This window comes from Alosa pseudoharengus, unplaced genomic scaffold (genome assembly GCF_046254945.1).
Source record: "Alosa pseudoharengus isolate Yale_2024_CS ecotype anadromous, Long Island Sound unplaced genomic scaffold, YU_APseudo_1.1 YU_APseudo_1.1_scf_3, whole genome shotgun sequence".
In the NCBI taxonomy this organism is placed as follows: Eukaryota; Metazoa; Chordata; class Actinopteri; order Clupeiformes; family Clupeidae; genus Alosa; species Alosa pseudoharengus.
The window spans coordinates 42,045,188-42,065,406 of NW_027468718.1; the positions used below are offsets into that span (position 1 = coordinate 42,045,188).

The 20,219-nt window shown below is 41.2% G+C and overlaps 1 protein-coding gene across 1 annotated transcript in view; it reads right to left on the reverse strand.

The window, feature by feature from the left end:
* The window catches only part of gulp1a (GULP PTB domain containing engulfment adaptor 1a), a 76,898-nt gene extending 57,077 nt beyond the window's left edge, over positions 1 to 19,821 (reverse strand). The window contains exon 1 of the mRNA XM_076264326.1: positions 19,750 to 19,821. The gene's annotated coding sequence lies outside the window, so the exon portion shown is untranslated. The remainder of the gene's footprint in view (positions 1 to 19,749) is intronic.
* Between the last annotated feature and the right edge of the window lie 398 nt (positions 19,822 to 20,219).

Consider the following 20,219-nt stretch of genomic DNA (forward strand, 5'->3'; position numbering starts at 1 on the left):
CTGTGAATTTTGAAGGAAACTGCCAAAACTATGATATATGTAGCATGAAGGAGACTTGAATGAACACAAAAAGTGTGTTTTTGAAACTATGCGTCATTTTCGTAATGCATTATGTAGGAAAAACTGGCGTTATGGATGTGACGGTTTCACGTTATGGATGTGACGTGTCTGAACCAGTCCTCGACAAACTACATAAAACACATAATTAAGTAGTGAATTTTGATATGAAACAATTGAAATAGTAATCATGAAAAACTAGCAATGAAAGTATTGCTTCCTCAGTGCCCACTAAGATCCACAGGAAGAATCAGGACAACAAGTCATTTAAAATATAAAAAAGGAATTAATTTTTTTCTTTTACCGTCATCAATTTTGGTCAGTGATTTCCGGGTTACTGAAACACCAGGGAACATGATACTTGGTGGCCACTCCCCTAAATAACTAGCCCTACCTGAACCGTTGCACCCAAGATGACAAAATATTTATGGTATGTTAGTCTCAAGAGCCCGCATTACCCTAACCCATACCCTCTCATTTGTGATTTGCACACATAAAGTACATGCACGCGCACGTGTACACATGCACACACACAGACACACACACACACACACACGCACGCACAGTCGCACACATACAGACAGGCAAGCACACACACACATAAACACATACAGACAGGCAAGCACACACACACACACACACACACACACACACACACACCCACATGAATGCAGACACATAAACACACACACACAGGCACGCATACGCATGTGCGCATGCAAACACATGCACACACATAAACACACAAACACAGGCACACATACACACATGCACACACACAGACACACACAGACACAAAATAAACAAAAGCAAACTCACATATACACACACTACTCATTTACATGCACATGAGTTGCAGGAGTAGGAGATGGAGACAAATTGACAAGCGTGAATTATTTTTGCGAAGAGAATATGCAGGACTGAGAGGCGGTCATATTTTGCACCGCTATGCGGTACATCTAGTTTATTGCTGCCGTTACTCATGTTACTCTGTGGGTATTAGCTACAGAGGACCTGACACTTCAAGTGCTGGCATATCGCGTCATTTAAAATGAAACTGTGTTAAGCAGACATGAACGGCAGGCTGAACAGATCTGCAACAGAAGGAGGTTGCTATGTTAACTCCAGCTGCAAAGTCAGCCATCTTCACCAGCTAACATGATAATCCAGTCCATACAGGAAGATAATCGCTCAGATTTTCAGATTTTTATTAGGCCACTTGAAAATAGGCTATGGCTAGGCTAATCACTGGAGGTATTTTAATATTATGTTTGTTTTGCTAATGCTTAGGCGAGGCCTCCCTGTGGTTTTGATCAACCTAATAGTCTTTGAAATGTCAATTGTAAACACTAAGGTGAAATGCATCGAAACTGACATGCCACCAGAACAGACGTTTTATCGGCTTTGAGGTATAATAAAGTCTCCAGTCTTGTAAATTTACATAATGTAACATCCATAACGTCACATCCATAACGCACCATTAAAGGTTTTAAAAGTAAGAAAGGGGCACAATTTGGTCATCACACTTTACATTGATATAAATCAGCTTTGCACAGACACTATGGACATTGTCGCATCAACACTGTATGTGTAGCATAAACTTTTCCTATAAAACGTTATGGATGTGACATGGCCATGGAACTTGTTGACTTAAAAACAAAAGCCTTACAAATGTAAGGAGTTGCGCTCTTAAAGGCAAGCTGAGCATAGACATTGCTCTACCATTCCCTTGTCAATGTGGAATTTGTCAAATTACACAATTTGTTTGAACCTTGGGTCCATTTATCCACTTTTTAAATATGTATAATATTACCATGTGAAAAATGTTGTTTCTGGTATGGTTGCACACCATATTTATGATGTGAAAAGAGTGTCATTCTCCATCAAATTCAATCAGATCAGTTACAAACAATAAAATATAGACCTAAATGAAGATTTTAACAACAGTTCTATTTGCGTATGCACAACTTTTTTTTCCATGGTAAGGATGACCTTTGCATGGAATTGCCCAGTAGCAGATAGTAGCATCCATCAGGCAAGTGTTATTTAAATAAACTCCTGGTGTACCTACAAACTTTTCAATGCCTCGTTTTATGAGTAAAGAACATACTGTAGAAGTTTCGTACCATTCAGGGCATTATTAGTGGGGTAATTTACAAGATAAAAGTTGGTTCCATTACGCCTGCAGAAACACTTAGTTTCTGACAGCGCTACTCGACCAGGGTTCGACCAAGGGAAAACCTCTGGGAAGGTTTTTGCATTCTCTGATACAGTATGCATGTGTTGCCATAGTCTAACTGAGTCTGACAACAGATCACATTGTATGTAACTTGTGTTGAGCTGACTGTCCCAGGCTGAACCCCACAGACTTGCAGCACTCCAGAAATACAACTTGCACAAAGCCTAGCTAGCATGTGTCACGAACATGTCCCTTGATGTTGGGAGGGAGGTTAATCTTCTAGCTACTACTTATGACATAACTAAGGTACTAATAGATAAATATCTATCAAGTCTTTTTTCTGGGGGGGGGGGGTAATGTAGAAAGTGGCGTTATAAACTAATAGAGTAGACTACATACTGTACATATGTTTGTTGAAGGTGAATTTACAAACGTGATAACACATATTTTTACATTTATCTGTCATTATTGTTCTGACTATGCTGTATTGCCCTCAAATAAAAAGACACAGACATAAAGGGCTCTGGGCTGTATTTTGGGTCACCAGCGCATGGCGTAATACTCGTTATTCACCCGCGCAAAGTTGAATTCGGTATTTTGCACGTTTATTTTTTAAGCATTGCGCCCAGGGGTGTGGCAATTAACAACCTAGGGAGGGGCCTAGCGCGTTGTCTAAAAATCGCTATCATACACCACCTAAACCTGGTCAGAAGTCAATGGCAAGTTGTTCATATGCTAGTAGTCATATTGGCAGGTGCACGCACCATCCTTCTATCATTCATGAACGCACACCAGCGCACGTCCATGCAAAGCATTACAAATTGCACGATTACAATGGGAAAAATAATTAGAACAAAGATATTACGAAATACTGTACATCTCATAATGAGTAGTTATTCACCATCATTTGCAAATTGGTAATGACGGTTAAAAGTGATTAGTGGAGAGGCGAGAGACACGTATGGAGCACAGCTGAAGACGCGAGATATAAGCAACTCCTCTGCAGGATAAATGTTGTTTTATTCAGTCATTTGAGCAATATTAGGGTAAGTGTTGCTTTTTCCAGCCTATGTTTTCGGTGGTAACCCATTGTCAGTCAATAGTGAAAGTAACTGCATATAACTGTCTTTTCGTTGACTGACTCCTTGGTGAAGTTAGTTTCACTTTGCCAATGAGTTCAAATAGGCGAGTGCAAATGCGTGAAGGCTATGCTAGGTTTTAGTAAAACATGGTTTAAGAATGACTATTCTATACGGTCTCACAAGCAGCCTCCTTCAAATGCGCCTTTGAATGACAAAATGATGCATTTATTTGACATATCGCGCGTTGCGCCGTTAAAGGGAATGACAGATGTCATTCTCATTGGTTTAAAATGATGTTACACCCCAAACACACCCATATGACTGATTAAAAGACCTAGGAACACCTTGTTACGCCATGCGCTCCACTTTTGATAGCGAAACCCCTCCCAATGTGAACTGGACATCCTACTAAATTTGAATAGACTTTTGACGAGTGACGATGCACTTTAGAATGTCATGATAGGGCCCTCTATCTTGCACTCCAGCGCAATTGACTTTGCGCAAGTCGCTTTGTGGGCGGATCTTGGGCGCTGTTGCTATTTTACCGGCGGGATAATGACTGTTGCGCCCGACGCAAATCTAAAATGGGGTGGTCTGTAGTAGCTACATTACTCATGGGTGTGGTTTGGGCGTAACGTGCAATAAACCAATCAGAGCGTCATCTCACATTCCCTTTAACAACAGGCACGCTTGTTCCATAGCGGATTGCTATTATGATGGCGGATTTGCCAGGCGCAGCCAGGAACGGATCACAGCGCTATAGTCAGTTGGGAACAGTTTGCTATTGATTTTTCCTCTTGACAAAATGTAATACAGAAATGTCACTTTCCGATGTTTTGGGATCACTCTCACTGAATCATGAGGTTATGAATGCATGGTGATATATTTGTAATGTAATCTAACATTACCTCACTATACTAAGACAATGCAGATCTTCTGTCAGATAAGCTCTCCTCTCCCGTGCTGCTGCTGGGGCATTTGGGTTAAATGGCATCGGCATGCAGTTCAACATCACGTCTCATTAAGTCCTCTAATATTTCCTAATTTATGTCATCAACACATCCGTGATTCGTGGAAATGTGTACGCTGGATTAATACCTATTTTTTCACATCGGACACCACACTGATTTCCCTCGTGTAGCAATATTTGTCCATGTAATTATGTATGGTTTGGAGAAATGGGAACTGCGTCGTATAGATGAGAGGAGCAAAGTGCATTGCGCAACACAGGCGCCCAAGCAATCGCTCCTGCAGGTGTAAGCTACGGCACTCAACAACGAGAAACAGTTTCCAAGATGACCTAACTTTCCAATTCTGCACAGTATCCCATTAACTGCATGACAGTAGGCTATTTACAATATTTTATGTAAAGTAGAGTTAGTAAACACGTTATCATCAACTTAATGCACGCACAATTTTTGTTTGAGCAGGAGAGAGAATAACAATGAATGGACGCAGCAACTACAGAAATTGTAGCCAAGGCTACTTGCTGCTTTCTTTTACTATCTATAGTTGCTGGTTAACAGCACATAATAGAATGATTTAAGCTAATTCACAAACTCAAGACTTCAATGCCATCATGGATATAAAACGTATTTTGAAAACAATGAAAGGATGGAGGGAACATAGCAAAGCTTGGAGTTATTTCAGATGGGCTACAACAAGGTAGGCAAAATTGTGGTGCTTGTCAAAACCTTAGCGCAGCTGTAATAATGCTTATAGGCTGATGTTAAAGCGCACACAATGTTTAATTGGATGTTTACAACGGTAAATTGGAACAAAACTAAAGGTAACTTCAGCCTTTATAGGGCTATATAAAGTTGTCCAAATTAATAGGTCGTAATTAGGCGTTGTTGTTGTAAAGATATTGCATGTAGATGTACTATATAGGCTACTAAATTTTTAGTTGACCAATGCACGAACAAAACCGGGAAACGGACAAATATTATCAAGGCTTTGAATGTTTCCATCTGTGCACAGGGTGTCTGTAGATCGGTGTGCATAGCATTAATTCCTGCAGGGCTGTGGCCATGCATGCGCCCTTAAAATAGCATCTGAATTTGTGCCACTGGCTTTATACCAGGAGGTTCCTGGTCTGTGGCGGAATTGTTTTCTGAAACTGCAAAATATCAACAAGGACCGTTTGCGCCGGAACACGCCCCCTCTTTTCGCTGAAACGCCCCCGTGGACGCACATGTACCTGTGGAGGGAAAATTCCAATATGGCTGACTGCAAAATAGGAAAGACAAAAGCGTGTATAAAGTCAATTGCGCTGGAGTGCAAGATAGAGCCCAAAAAATTTACACTTACATCTTATGAACAGAAAAAGAGAAGCACTTGCCAAACTCCAATGTAAAACCAATGTGAATCATTTACAAAATGTGTGTGTGTGTGAGGGGGGGGGGGTGTTGATGCTCAATTAAACAGCACCATAATGAGATACTAACCATTATTCACATTGATGAACCATGAATAATCCACATTAAACTGCCATTGTCTATGATTCCACACAGTGATTAGGTCATGTCAGCCTTGAAAATACTATTATCATACGTTACAGGGGCCAGATCAGAGAGCAGGTCACAGCCGAGAACTGCACAGAGCACTGACATGATTTTAAAAGGAAACTCTCGCCCCGAAGCCATGGAGATGGCTCTGACCGACCCACAATGTCTCCATGTGACAAACTGTTATCACCGCTTAAAATGGTCACAGAAATAGACTGATGTAATTTAGCTAAATCCCATTGATGCTCATTAGATTGATCTCCTCACTGGAAACTGGGTATACTAATATGAACTCCCCAACACAAAACGCATGTGCGCCCACACACACACACACACCCAAGTACACACACAAACACGTGCGCACACGCACACACACAGAGAGACACACACACACACACACACACACACACACACACAAAACCTCAATGTCAGTATATTTGATCATAATAAAGTAGCCATACTGCTCTTGCCAATGACATGACAAATGTGCAGCTCAGTATGAATCAATTGAGCGTATGACATGAGAAGTGGGAGCTGAAACCGTGCTCTCTCTCTCTCTCTCTCTCTCTCTCTCTCGCTCAGAAACTGGAGTCCACTTCTTTGTGCAAGACTGCAGAGGGACATTTGGGGATAGAGGACGTGCAAGGACAGTCCTCTCCAATGCATACATGCTTGATAAAGCACAATGCCAACACAGTGTGTGTACATGCATAAAGGCTCCTATTCTGAGCTTGTGTATCAGAGGAAAACACACATATTCAGGTTGTCTAAAATAAAAATAACTGTTTATAGCATTTGCAGACATCTAAAATACTGGACGATGTTTCAACTGAGAAGATAAACCCTTAGAGAAACATTTCAAGAAATAATAGGGCCATTTGCCCATCTTCAGTAAAACACGCCAGCATGGTCCAGTGTCAGTGATTTATCAACCAAATGATATTATTTTTAAAGTTTATTTAGGTAGGGACAGCTACAAAAAACATAGATAAGCTTAAAGAGTCATCTGATGTATGTATCATAGTGTTTTTAGCTGAAGCTAATTCGCAACACTTGTCCCTAGTAGGGCTTTTGGGAGCAGCGTTATTTAGGCATTTGAAGACCAGTTTAACATAGTGCAGGGAGATAAAATTAGCAAAACTTTAAATATTATGTTTGCTTAGAATTTGGCAGTGATGGTACCTTATTCTCTTCTTGTCCAGGACTTTCAAGGCTCGGTTATAAAGACACTCTATGGCCTTAACTGATGACTGGTGAGCTTGGGACCATGTGGTTAAGCCATAAGATATGTGTGAGAGAATCATAGAATTCATAAAAATAAAAGCACAGTCAAAAGTCAAGCAGTTTCTTATCATCATAAAACAGCCCAAGTTGGTCTTAATGGTTTTACAGATTTTCTTGATATGAATTCAACTGGTAGTCTATAATCCCAGATACCTCACTTCAAGTACTTTTTCAATAAGCTCACCATTAATTTGTACATTCAAGAGTTGTGTTAGAGGTAGTTTTTTAATGGAAAAGCAGACAGTTTTTTTTTTTCGTGTTTAAAGTTAAACAAGATGAGGCCAGCCAAGATAATATTTTGTCTAAGTTGGCATTTAGTTTGTCAGCCACAGTTATTACCAGATGCATACACCACTGTGTCATCTGCATACATCTGTAGACCTATGTCTGGCCATCTTATATATACTGCTCTGTCTCATTCAGAGTCGCCATTGTTGAACTGGATTTTCTAATGAGTTTTATGCTGACTGCAGGAGGTTCATCAAGAGTTATTTTATGCCAGCACTGTGTGACGCCGCAGTGTTTTCAGACAAATGGAATCTCTCTGAGAGACCACGCAGAGAAACGATGTGGTCATCTAAATGCATAAGCAGTGTTTGACGCGAGAGAGAATGAGCTGTGGTTTTGTCATATGCGCGTCTCTGTCTGGAAGGAATGTCTGTAATCAGCATCAGTGGGTGCTTCTGCACATGCCTGTCTGTATAGAAAACAGCTATATCACTTATGATAAGAAATGCACTGTTAAAAGTATGCCGTCAATCCTCTTCAGAAACAAAAGTCTCCTTTTAACCCTACTGAAGACATCATGACAAAGAGAGTCTCTCTGTATAGCTCTGATATAGCTGGTGGGGCATTCATAAATCAGAGGATCATAAAATCACTTCAGTGACACTCAGTATTCATATTGTAAGGCACCCCGCGTGAACATCAATCAATCAAACCGTGTGAGTAGCCGCACAATGCTGCCATGCTGACAGAAAACTTCTCAGTGCAATATGAGTTGCCTGACACATAACGGAGAGGTGCTGTCAAAAAATAGCTTACAGCAATCAAAGGCCAAATCTCTTATTTAAGGTTTATCAGGTTACGTGTGAAGAATGAACATCGCCCTTTTTGTAAATGTGTGGGTCAAATCAAATCCATCAAGCAATTAGGGACGTTCTGTATCTCTAGCTTCCAGAGATAAGGGTTAATGACCACATAGCCTTATCAGCAGAAAAGGCCACTTCACCTTAAGGAACAGGAGGAGTCTGACATTTGGGTTGGTAGAAAGAAACAAAACAACAACCAAGAACCACTGGAGCACCCTCGCCTGTCCTAGGTTCAGTGATGAATGAACACACACACACACACACACACGCACACACACACACACACATACACACGCACACACATGCACACACAGACACACACATGCACACACATGCACACACATGCACACACGGACACACACACACACACACACCTGCACACACAGACACACACATGCACACACAGACACACACATGCACACACATGCACACACAGACACACACACACACACACAGACACACACACACACACACACACACACAGACATGCACACACACACACACACACACACACACACACACACACAGACACACACACACAGACACACACAGACACATGCAGACACACAGACTCACACACACACAGACACACAGACACACGCACACACAAACACACACACTCACAGACCATGGATGGTGTCTGTGGCCATGGAGTTTAACATGAAAAACAAATAGCAAGAAGCCCAATACATCCTTTCCAAAACACTGAATATTTAACACAAGAACATTTCACATGTGGTCAGTCTAAGCTCCACCTTACCCGACATCTAAATATTTTTCTTTGTTTTCCTCATCCTAGCCACAGTACTGTACTGATGAGCAGTATACTCTACAAGAACTGATGAGCCTGTCCGAGCCAACAAAAATGTTGTTTATGTGTCTCCTTGCCTCCAAAACCTCACACACTACTCTGGTTGCATTGGGACAAGCGGTTTCATCACTGCCAGAGTTTGATGAAGAATCTAGCCAGGGTTACCTCAGGTTCAAGCCCAGAGAGATTTATTTATCTTTTAGCTTTTCCCACTCACACAAGCTCAGACCTCAGTTTTCAAATCAAATTAAACTTAAGGCGTAAACAAATTGAGGTCCTGGAAATCCCTTCGACAGGGCTAAATCCACATAAATATTCACTGAAACAAGCACATTCTGCTCAACAGGCTGTCTGCAATCTACAAGATGAGGTAAAACGTTCTCACGAAATGTGGTCCAGCAAATATTCACTGGACAGGAAAAAAATACTTCCCAAAGTGGTTTTGTGTTCTGGATGAACTCGACTCAGAGTATTCTTTTTGCTGAGATAATTGAGAATACAGTGACATCAGACGTAACCCTAGGGTGCCAAAGAACATTGTGACATGATTCACCTCAAATCAATAACTTATTTGATGAAATTAAATTATGCAAACATAATGAAACTTTGTGACTCCATCCACAAAACTCCTGCAGTGACTCACCGGCTCTGTCATCTGGGGAGTCACAAACGTTATGACACAAGTTTGGAAATGTCTCTTCACCATACTAAAATATAAAAAAGATACTTTTTTCCAAAATACCAATTAACTTAATGGCTGAACTTTCAAATGAGCCGGACCGCACCAAAAGGCCCAGAGGGAGCCTTGCTCGAGACCACGCAGAGTGATTATACAATCCATCACAGTGTGTTTCTCCCGACTGAGAGAAAGCCTTGACAGAAGAAAGGGCAACAATGATGGGAGTCACAGAGCCACCGATGGCACTCAGGGAAAAGACAGAGGGCAAAAAGGCGAGAGAGGATAAATGAAAGAAGCATGCTCACCAAGAACAAAAGGGAAAAGCTGAAATGTGTCAGGGAAAAGAACAGATAGCTGAAATAAAAAAAAGTGAGGGTACTAAAAGCTCCAGACTATGTCACGTCAAAACATGACGTTTTAGATTTGCATGGCAAGAAAGAGTGAAACGTTTTTGGTGTCTGGGGGTGACGGGAGGCCATCTGAATCCATCAAAACATGCTGTGTGCGTTCGCTTCTGAACAGTTAGCAGAGTGGATCGTAATCAACTTTACTCCAGGTCATGAAAGCACTGTTTCCAAAACAATGATTTTGTGAAGTTGTTGTATTGCTGAATTGATATTGTTGGTACTTGGTAACATGTTATTTTCCTCTGTTAAGAGAGATAGAAGTGAGAAGGCAAATAGGGACATGTCCTCAGACATAATCGTATTCAACACAAAACAGCAAGGGTGTCACACATTGTATATTCTGACAGGCATATACAGGTGAAAATCGGCAACAATGTATGTAAATGTCCGAAACAAGGTCAGCACCCTCGAGGCTAGAACTACCAGGTGCAGCAGGCAGATGCCTAAGTGAGTTCCCTGTTTTACAAACCCAAAGCATGGATACTACTGATAGACAGACACAGTTGAAGAAGCAAGCAGGAGGGCAAAGAACAAATTGAATGGGTGGAAAAGATTAGAAGGAGCAAGAACAGCCACAGTAGATACTAACAGATTGCTGTGTTTCTATGTGACACTCTCGGGATGGGAATATCATTAGTGATAACCTTCCGTCGGGTGCTCCAGTGCAGTTTAAGAAGACACACACAACAGTCCAAGGAGCACCAATGCGGGCAACATTTCTACAGGGTGGCTTTACTCTGGTCGCTTGGGAACTGTTACTCTCAGCAGGCGGTGATGGTCTTTCTTAATTTGTTATTGCTGAAATAAAGTAGGTACCGGTACATAAAACGTATCGGACGTTTTCATGATATGATATCTCGTCATGATACTAGTAGGCTATATGATGGTAACAGCAGTGCTAGTGAAGACAAAACTGAGGCTCACAGCAAAGAGTGAAAACAGCCAGTGTGTGTGATATGATCATACTGTATATAGTTGCATAAGTTTTCCAGCTACAGTTTCAGCTACTGTCTAAAACTGAGGCACTGAATAATACTTGAGTGCATTTTCGAGAAAATGCTAAATGTGGCCGAAGATGTGTCTTCGGCATTTACGTAAAAAGGGTTGCATTGATTTTAGAATAGCTAAGAGGTGCTGTTGGGCATGAATCTCACTTAATTATTGTGGAGCATTTGTGATCTAGTATGTCCTTGTGGGACCTGTTGCTTTTCCAAAATTGCTTTCATATATATTTCTTGAATCTAAACACAAGATCACTGCACGGGATCATGGTGATAGCGAGTGTGTTCGCGTGGTCAAATTGTCCATATGACCAAATCCCTAGGAAGACATGTGGTGCCCAGATGGATATAAAGAGCAGACTCATTTAACAGGAGTAATGAATCTGCCGCATCCGCCAAATGAACTACTTTTTGTGATCCACAAGGTGTTGAAAGAGCATAGGGATATGTAAAATGTATAACCACAGTACAGAAAGACCGGCAAAACTACACAATCTGACTACATCATTGCGTGTTAACATGGTATCAGATGTGACAAGATTAAGTGAATCTTTTGACAGAGGTCCGAATTAATCATGGGTTTATCAAATGTTTCAAACCAATCTACCATTTCCTTTAAAAAAAAAAGACATGATAAAGGCACAAAGACATGATAAAGACGACTCTCTGTGGATGTATGTTACTGGAGATAGAGATTTGATTCAACGCTTGCAAATGATTTCCAGAGGCTTTGCTCAGCTCTCCCTGAAACAAGCGGCGATATGCTTTCTAAACTCCAGAGAAACACTGGAGATAAAACTAGAGTTGATGGATGACATGATGCACGGAGGCAAAGGCCTTGGATTGAAAAAAAGTTGGAGAGGAAATCTGAGATGTGAGTTGCCTGGTTGGCATCCTCTCATGTGTGGAATCTACCTGAATCAGAACCAGACAGGTACCTTGTTTGCATAATCTCTTAAAAAAAAAAAAACTTTAAAAAAAACTATGTCACAGTGAACTCTGAGGTAGGCTACTGAAGTTTTGGACATGCACATTAATAAATGGTGTTTTGAGGACTCTGCTGATCAATAAAACTGTCACAAATATAGCATCCTCTAAAACCTTGCTGTAGCTTATCCTCCACAGTCATTTTGACTGAATTTTTCATGTACAGTAGAGGTTTGGATTCTGTGATCTCATTGCTCAGTGAAGCAGTAAATGTTGATGGCGCATTCCAGAGAGGGTGCTGCACCGCGCTCACTCTTCAAGGTGTTCCACCAGATGTGCCACAGATTGAATCGTCTAGCACCAGGCAGAGAGTCCGTCTGCTATCAATCCACCGCTTGGCCTGAGCTCTTTCTTGGACTTTGAGTGCAAGAATCTTCTACACTTTTCTACCCTTCCTTGTCCAAATGTATTTTGTCTTTCCTTACATTAGATTCAGAATGTGTCTTGCTTTTATTCAAAACAACGTCCAATTCCAGTATAATACATGGAAGCATCTTGGAATTCAAACCAGTGAAGTTGCCTCTGCTGGTGTAATCCCATGCTATGCAATTTATCTTAGATTTTAAAATATTATGGGGTGTTACTGATCTTAAGCACTACAATACAATCAACTGTCTGGATAACGCACCTGTCAGCAAGCTATAATATTTTAGCAGACTCCACTATCCTGCCTTAATTGGAGAAAAATGTTGTTTCGAGATGTTACCTGCCACTTCACCATGAAAAATGAAACCTGCTAAGTTAGACATTTTGCTTGGTTTACATTGTGTTAAAACCACCTAACTGGAGTGCTGACAATTTAAAAGTGACCGTAAACAAATGCATTATTTGAAATGATTTTTTATGAGCAAGGTTGAGAGGGAACTTGGCACAAGATGAATGGAGGCGTCCCAAGAATAACTTTTATCTGGGATTACATTTGCACCATGGCCAAGAGCTATGAGAATGTTTATTACACACAGACACCCCAGGACTGCTATGATGAGATACGTGCTCACCCATGATAGCGCTACATGGCTCATTCCACCAAAGGCACTAAACAAATCAAACGAAACACTTATAATTCAGGATTAATTAGGTGGCATTAAAACTATAGACTAGCTCAAGCTAGATAAAAAGGCCTCCTGCTGTATGATAATTCATCTTGTGAAATGAGACTGGAGGAAGATGATTTGGAAATTAAAACTAAAGGAGAGAGTAATAAATGGCAATGAGCTGTAAGGAGAAGGCTAAAAATGAGACTCTGACAATCTGAAGTAATATGAAGGGACTGGGAACCTCCTGTTTGGGAAAACTATGGCTTATTTCTTATCCACCATAGAAATATACCGTCCTGGTAAAGAAACTAGCACTCTCTGATAAAATACATGAGCTTTTGGAGCCCCATCCGATGTTGCAACAGACAACATTTTTGAGCATTTAAAACAATATCTGTTACTGCACACTCATACATCATTATGATGCTGTAACATAAGCCCTTACAGCTTGTAGTATCACAATGCATTTTAAAGCCTCCTTTAACTTGGGGCAGCTGTGGCCTACTGGTTAGCACTTCGGACTTGTAACCAGAGAGTTGCCAGTTCGAACCCCGACCAGTAGGCACGGCTGAAGCATCCTTGAGCAAGGCACCTAACCCCTCACTGCTCCCCGAGCGCCGCTGTTGTTGCAGGCAGCTCACTGCGCCGGGATTAGTGTGTGCTTCACCTCACTGTGTGCTGAGTGTGTTTTACTAATTCACGGAATTGGGATAAATGCAGAGACCAAATTTCCCTCACAGAATCAAAAGAGTATATATACTTATAATATACTAACTCTTTAAAGGGGCAATGATAGCATTAATGATGGCATTAAAGAGGTAAATGAAACTTTATTAATGCAAGCTGTGAAGGTTAATAGTAACATCATAATGCTTAATGACATAATGCTTTATGAGTGTATAAAATATTATACAGGATATGAGGCCTTAGTGGATACCTTTTTCCATTTTAACCATAACATACATAACACATAACCATTTTTCAATGTGTTTATAATTCTTCATGGAGGTTCATGGAAAATATTACCAAAACTACTATTGATTAAACTCCTTGGGTGATAATGCATCAGCCAGCTTTTGAACGGCTTACTTACTGCTCAGATGCACATGGCACAACATCTGCACATAGCCTAACCCTAAAACCTTCCCTTAACACTAGAATGTGTCAGTAATAAACAATCAGCAATGTATCTCTCATCTATGATCAGGTTGGCAAGGTCAGCACACCACGGTACAAACAGATTTAGATGGTAAAGAAAGTTTGGTGCACGTGGGGTTGATTTTTCTTTGTATTTTTTTTCTCAGAACAGATAATCAAGAGAACACAAGACATTTGAATGTTGCTGGATGAGGCCCATTGCATATTGTGTCTGCACCTGTAATTTAGGGTATATCTGCCTAATTATGTCTGCATCGAGATAATGCAATCAGTTGAAATGGAATACTTGGTTTAACCCAATTAAAAAAGACTGAATGTTATTTGGATTCGGGCATAGTTTTCAATTTTACTTTCTCAAATTACATCATAATATGCAGGAAACCTTTGAGAAATAACTTTGGGCTGAACCATAAAAAGGGCTCAGCGAATATTCTGTTCACAGTAGATCATGCATGATGTCACCTCATTTCAGTTCCATATCATACAGCCTACATTTCTGTTCAATTTACCAGTGTGCTGTCAATACATATGTCAACATTCTGTGCAAATCACACCACTGTGCTGATGTGATGTCTCATATGTGATACACAGTATCTGCTCGTCTGACTGTTTTGCGCAACAGTTTTCCACTAGTATAAACAGACAAAACCACAAAATACACTTGTTTCCCTACTTCCCTTCACAGGAAGTTTTAAAACATTGCATACTTGCAGTAATGGATCCTGAAGAAAGAAAGAAAAGCTCAAGCTGTACCACTGTGGCAGGGGACCAGCTGAAGGTTTTCCTGCGGCGTTAATTTCAGACCAAAACAAGATGTTCAACTTAAACACTACCTGCACCAGAGGGGCCAATAATATAATGAGATTTATTCTCCACAAGGTGTGTCTCATGCCCTTCAACTTGTGCTTAGACCGACTACTACTCTTGGATGATAAATTCCAAACTCGTCTTGAGTTGCTTAGGTGAAGGATTCAACATAAATCTGGAGAGTCCCATTCTGTGGAGGCTTTATGGCTTTGGTTATGACTGCTTTCAGAGATACCTGGCTAGAACTTCGCAGTGGACGGGCCAAACTGCTTGTAGCGGCTGTCACAAGCGCAAAGTACGAGCACAGAGCCTGTATTTGTTTTAAAAAGGAGCAACTTTGTCCAGTGTGTCTGAGAGAATTAAGTCTAGACCACAAAATAGTCATGTCTTTTTAAATATATATATATATAAATAAATATGTCAGAATGTTTGACTAGAAGATGAAAGGCTCGACACTGAGTGTGACCTCAAAAAATTCCTTCATCAGGAAAACGACACTAAAGAGTAGTGATTTCACCATGTTTCACCAGCGCCACTGCTGCTCCAGCACGCCACATTTGCCTCAATCTGCCACGGAGTCGACTGACAGCACTTTCAAGTCAGGTAACGTGGCGAGCCAGCCGCTCACCGTGTCTGTCCCCTTATCTCTCTGCCCTCATTAAGACAAGAGTATTTGACCATCAAACACACACATTTTCCAATTTCTTACAGAAAATAAAATCCTCCATCCCCCTCCAACTCACAACAGCCCTTGGTGATCTAGCACAGTGTTTCTCAAACTTTTTCAGACCAAGGACCACTTAACCAATGAAAAAAAACCTCACGGACCACCTAGCTAAAAAAAAAAAAGAAGAGTAGACGTACTTCAACAGTATATTACACAATAGGCCTCACTTGCTTATTGTGTCAGAGGATTCATATGATTTAAACTGGCGTAGTATACATAGGCATGTTGCAGAACTGTTTGAATTTACATACAAGTTGGTTCAATATAGCAAACCACTCATCTATATTATATTCCACGTCTGCTCGCGGACCACTTGGGATAGCTTGCGGACCACTAGTGGTCCCCGGACCACACTTTGAGAAACACTGATCTAGCACACAGAAGCCAGTAAGATATTGTCTGAACTCCTATGCTACATGCAAGGAATGCATACATTACAATATTTTCTCAGGACCGAGTTTCACACTCTCTCTACAGATTCTCCCAACACAGCCTCTCCTTCAAAGACCGTCCCTCTTTTGGATGCATACATGTCAACTGGTTTCAAGGCACACCTTTTGCCCTTATCTACACCTGAAAGAACACAGTACATTAGAAACATGAATGGTCTGAGGAAAAATGAACACAGCATGTGCACATAAGGTCAAACCAAGTGTTTGTCTTTCAGATAACCGAATGCTATGCAAATGTTATCTGGCATCACACTGTGCACCATAAAGCATATCCAGGAGGATTAATTTGGCCACAGCCACTAAAGTTCATCACCGTTTATCGGGTTAAGACACCAGACAACCGTGAGAGTAAACAGCACTGTGATTAGGTGTGTCTCCCCACTTGTCGACCTCTCTTAATGCACTTGCCACAGATTCCCCCACAGACCCGATTAGAGAGGTGTACCCTTCCAGGGACATTAACAAACACACAGACGCACATAGACACAAACACAAACACACACACACCAACACACACACAAACATATACACACCAATACAAACATACACACACACACACCAACACAAACACACACACATAGACAGAGCTTGTTAATACTACAGTGACTGCAGCTCCTGAGCTCACAGCAAAGTCTGTCACACTCCAGAGCCAATATTTTGGAGCACATCTAGCTGAGAGTGCGGCTACTGCCCTTCCCGAACAGCTTCCACAAGTGTGTGTGTGTGTGTGTGTTTTCAGACGACCTTTCAGGCAGCGAGTAATTAAAGGCCCGAAGGAAAGGATGCCAGCGGAGTCCCGCAAATCAATTCTTTTAATTAGTCAATTATGTGCAGGGGTGCAGAGAAAGCCTGCATGTGCGCCTGCTGGCCCAGTACGGACAGGGCCCGCCTCCCGTTAATCTACATGTCTATCAGCCACCTGGCTGCCACGGTAACTGACTGGATGTCACCGGGATGGGACTGTAATGGGCACAGTTTGCTCAGGTGAGTATCTGGATGGCAGCCTTGAATCGTTTCTCCATGGAAACCAGGAATTGGGTAGTAGGAGGTTGGAGATTGCAGCGTTGCCTTCACAGTGGTTAGTGACCTAATGGAGGTAAAGCCTGGTGAAATGATGTCAGAAACCATGTCAAATGGTTTCTTTACATGTCCAGTCAGCACTGGTATAATCTGGCAAGACAACAGCCATTTGAAATAATAATATCACAATAAATGTTATGTTATGTTATGTTATGTTATGTAAGTTTCTGAGGTAAAGAAAAAAATCTGCTTCAGCAAAAAGAATGGCAGCAGAAAACGTTCTGAAATTGTGAATCAAATGAAACTGAGGGAATCTCCCGGGGGTAGTTACTCAAAGGCTGGATTAAGTTTTCTTTTTCTTTCTTTTTTGTGTGGATGAGTCCCAGGATTTTAACACACAAGGCGGATATTTGAATTTCAAACTGGAGGTGCGGGACTGTAGCCATGGGAAACAAACACAGATTTATTTGGGCAAGGTGAATGTTTTGGTTGGTGCTGATGTTAGGGTGTGTAAGGGTTTGGGGAGGGGAAAGAAGAGTAGGGGTACTATTGTGGTTAGAATATCTAGTTTACTATAGTCTCTTAAAAAAGGGCTGTTCAATACGCAATTATAGTCGGTCAGTGACTATGTACACTCCTCAACTTGTGAAACTGTAGCATTTGAATGTTGATGTATTGTACTGAAGTGCCAAAGAAAGCTACAGAATGCATTACAATTCACTCACTGTGCAGAACGAATACAGTCAAACAGAGGGAGCCTCTACTATCTGAGGCATAAGAGGTTTAGCATAGCAAAACGATGACATCAATCAAGTTTTCAAGGTCCTCATGATGTGAATGGAAGGTATAATGGTGTTATGGTGTGATGGAGTTGACAAATTACCATCTGGAGCACTCCTGATCAACTAATTGCATCAGCATCTCCAGAGTGACGGCCTCAGGTATGGAGCAGACCACAGGCAAAAACCAAATGAAATTAAGGGTGAGATTAGATTAGAATATGTTGGCCAGCCATTAAATAATATTTTTTTTAAAGAAACGTCTGCTCTATCTATCTATCTATCTATCTATCTATATATATATATATGTACAGTATATATATATACTTGAATGCATTTGTGCTAATTATTTTCACTCAGTCAGTCAGTAAACACCTCAAATATACTTTATGCATCTGAATCACCCATTAAAATATAAATTGTTCATTATATAAATGGTCTGGAATAATTTAATTTGCAATAAAGAATGCTGTATTCAAGCAGGCATAAATCCTTGGCGGAATAACAACTACAACAATGTTTTCAGTAGCAGATCTAATATGCCCTGATGAGTAAAAACCACAGCTACAATCAAAACAACATTTAATTAGATGTCTAAGCTACAGCAGTGGTCCTCAAAAGAATCTCCTGACTACAAGAGATAATAATTTCGAGAAGTTTCACTTTTACTATAGGCTAGGCCTATATTCAGACAATCAACACTCTCCTTCATTGAGAACGCTTCTATGCAGCAACACGTACACCACTGAACAATTTAATATAAACCAAAAACACTGCAAGGATAAAAAACTATAAACACAACAAAAACAAAGCAAAACACCCTCCATTAGAAAGCACCGCGGCGCTTCAGAATGACTCTTCTATTAGAACTACCGGGCAGCCTGACGGTCCCTCTCTGTTGCCGGGGGTGCCCCATGAATATAATGATGCATGCATCTCTGCCGCTGTCAGCCCACTCTCAATCCAAACCCACCCGCTGGGACACAATCGCCCCCGGGCGAGGACGGCATTGAAACAGATCCGGTGTTGTGGGTGAGAAACTGTTTTCACATTTATCAGGTTCCCTCAAACAGGACAGAAAAGCAGACACATCATAGATTCTACCGCTGAGATTAGATAAACCTCTTTGTAACTTCGTAAAACGAAGATGTCCTCTCTCAGTAAAATCTCAACGGGCACACACGGAGAAAACGAGGAGAACAGTAGGCTATTTTAAATCCATCCAACTACTGTAAAACATCAAAGGCGAGTCGGCTGAATACCAGTGGTCAATTCCACTTGCCCACTCGTTTCAAACTTCAAATTCCACTTGACATTCGCACCCCATGTTTAAAAATGAACCTGCTGTGCCTCGCACCGCTATGCACATTTCATGAGACAGAAGTATTGAGAAACATACGAATTTGCACCACTAAAAGAGGGCAAACTTTATATTTTGAATTTATATTGAACACAAATATCCTTACAAACTTACTGAGCACTTCTGCGAGTGTCAAACGATGAAAGACAGTAAATGCATTCAAAACATGACAGATTTAACCACTTTTGAGGGTTTGAAGTTGTCTATCACGGAACAATCGGCATGATGGTCAAAGATAAGAACATCATTCACAACTTTAGCCACTTGTAACAGTCTGGAGCAATACAATTACTAGTCAAAGAACATTTAACAAACAATTCTTACCAACAAGAGTCGTCGTCTCACGGTCCGGTGAAATGGTACCGCCCGCTTTCTCCTCCTCACTCCCGACCCTCATTCAGTCTACCACATCCCTCAACCCAGCTGCGAGAAAAGTTTGATGACGTCAGCGCACTCGGTTTAACGCCGCTGGTAGTTGCTGCAGGAATCGCCAGGCAGGCAGCGACTTAAAGAGACAGCGGATGGGTGATATATCTGCCCCGGATATAATATCATATATAGACCTGGGCCCACTTCCCCGAAAGCATCTTAAGCCTAAGAGCGTCGTAAAGTCCCTCTTACGAATGTCTTAAGATTTGCCGACTGTTTCCCGAAACCATCGTAGCTTAAGAGCGTCGTGAAAACACTCGTAGATCTACGAGTGCTCCAGAGTACTCGTTACCGGCTAAGAGCGTCTTAACAGTACTTCTCACTGAGGTCACCAACAGGACATACAAAGGAATTACAATTTAGAA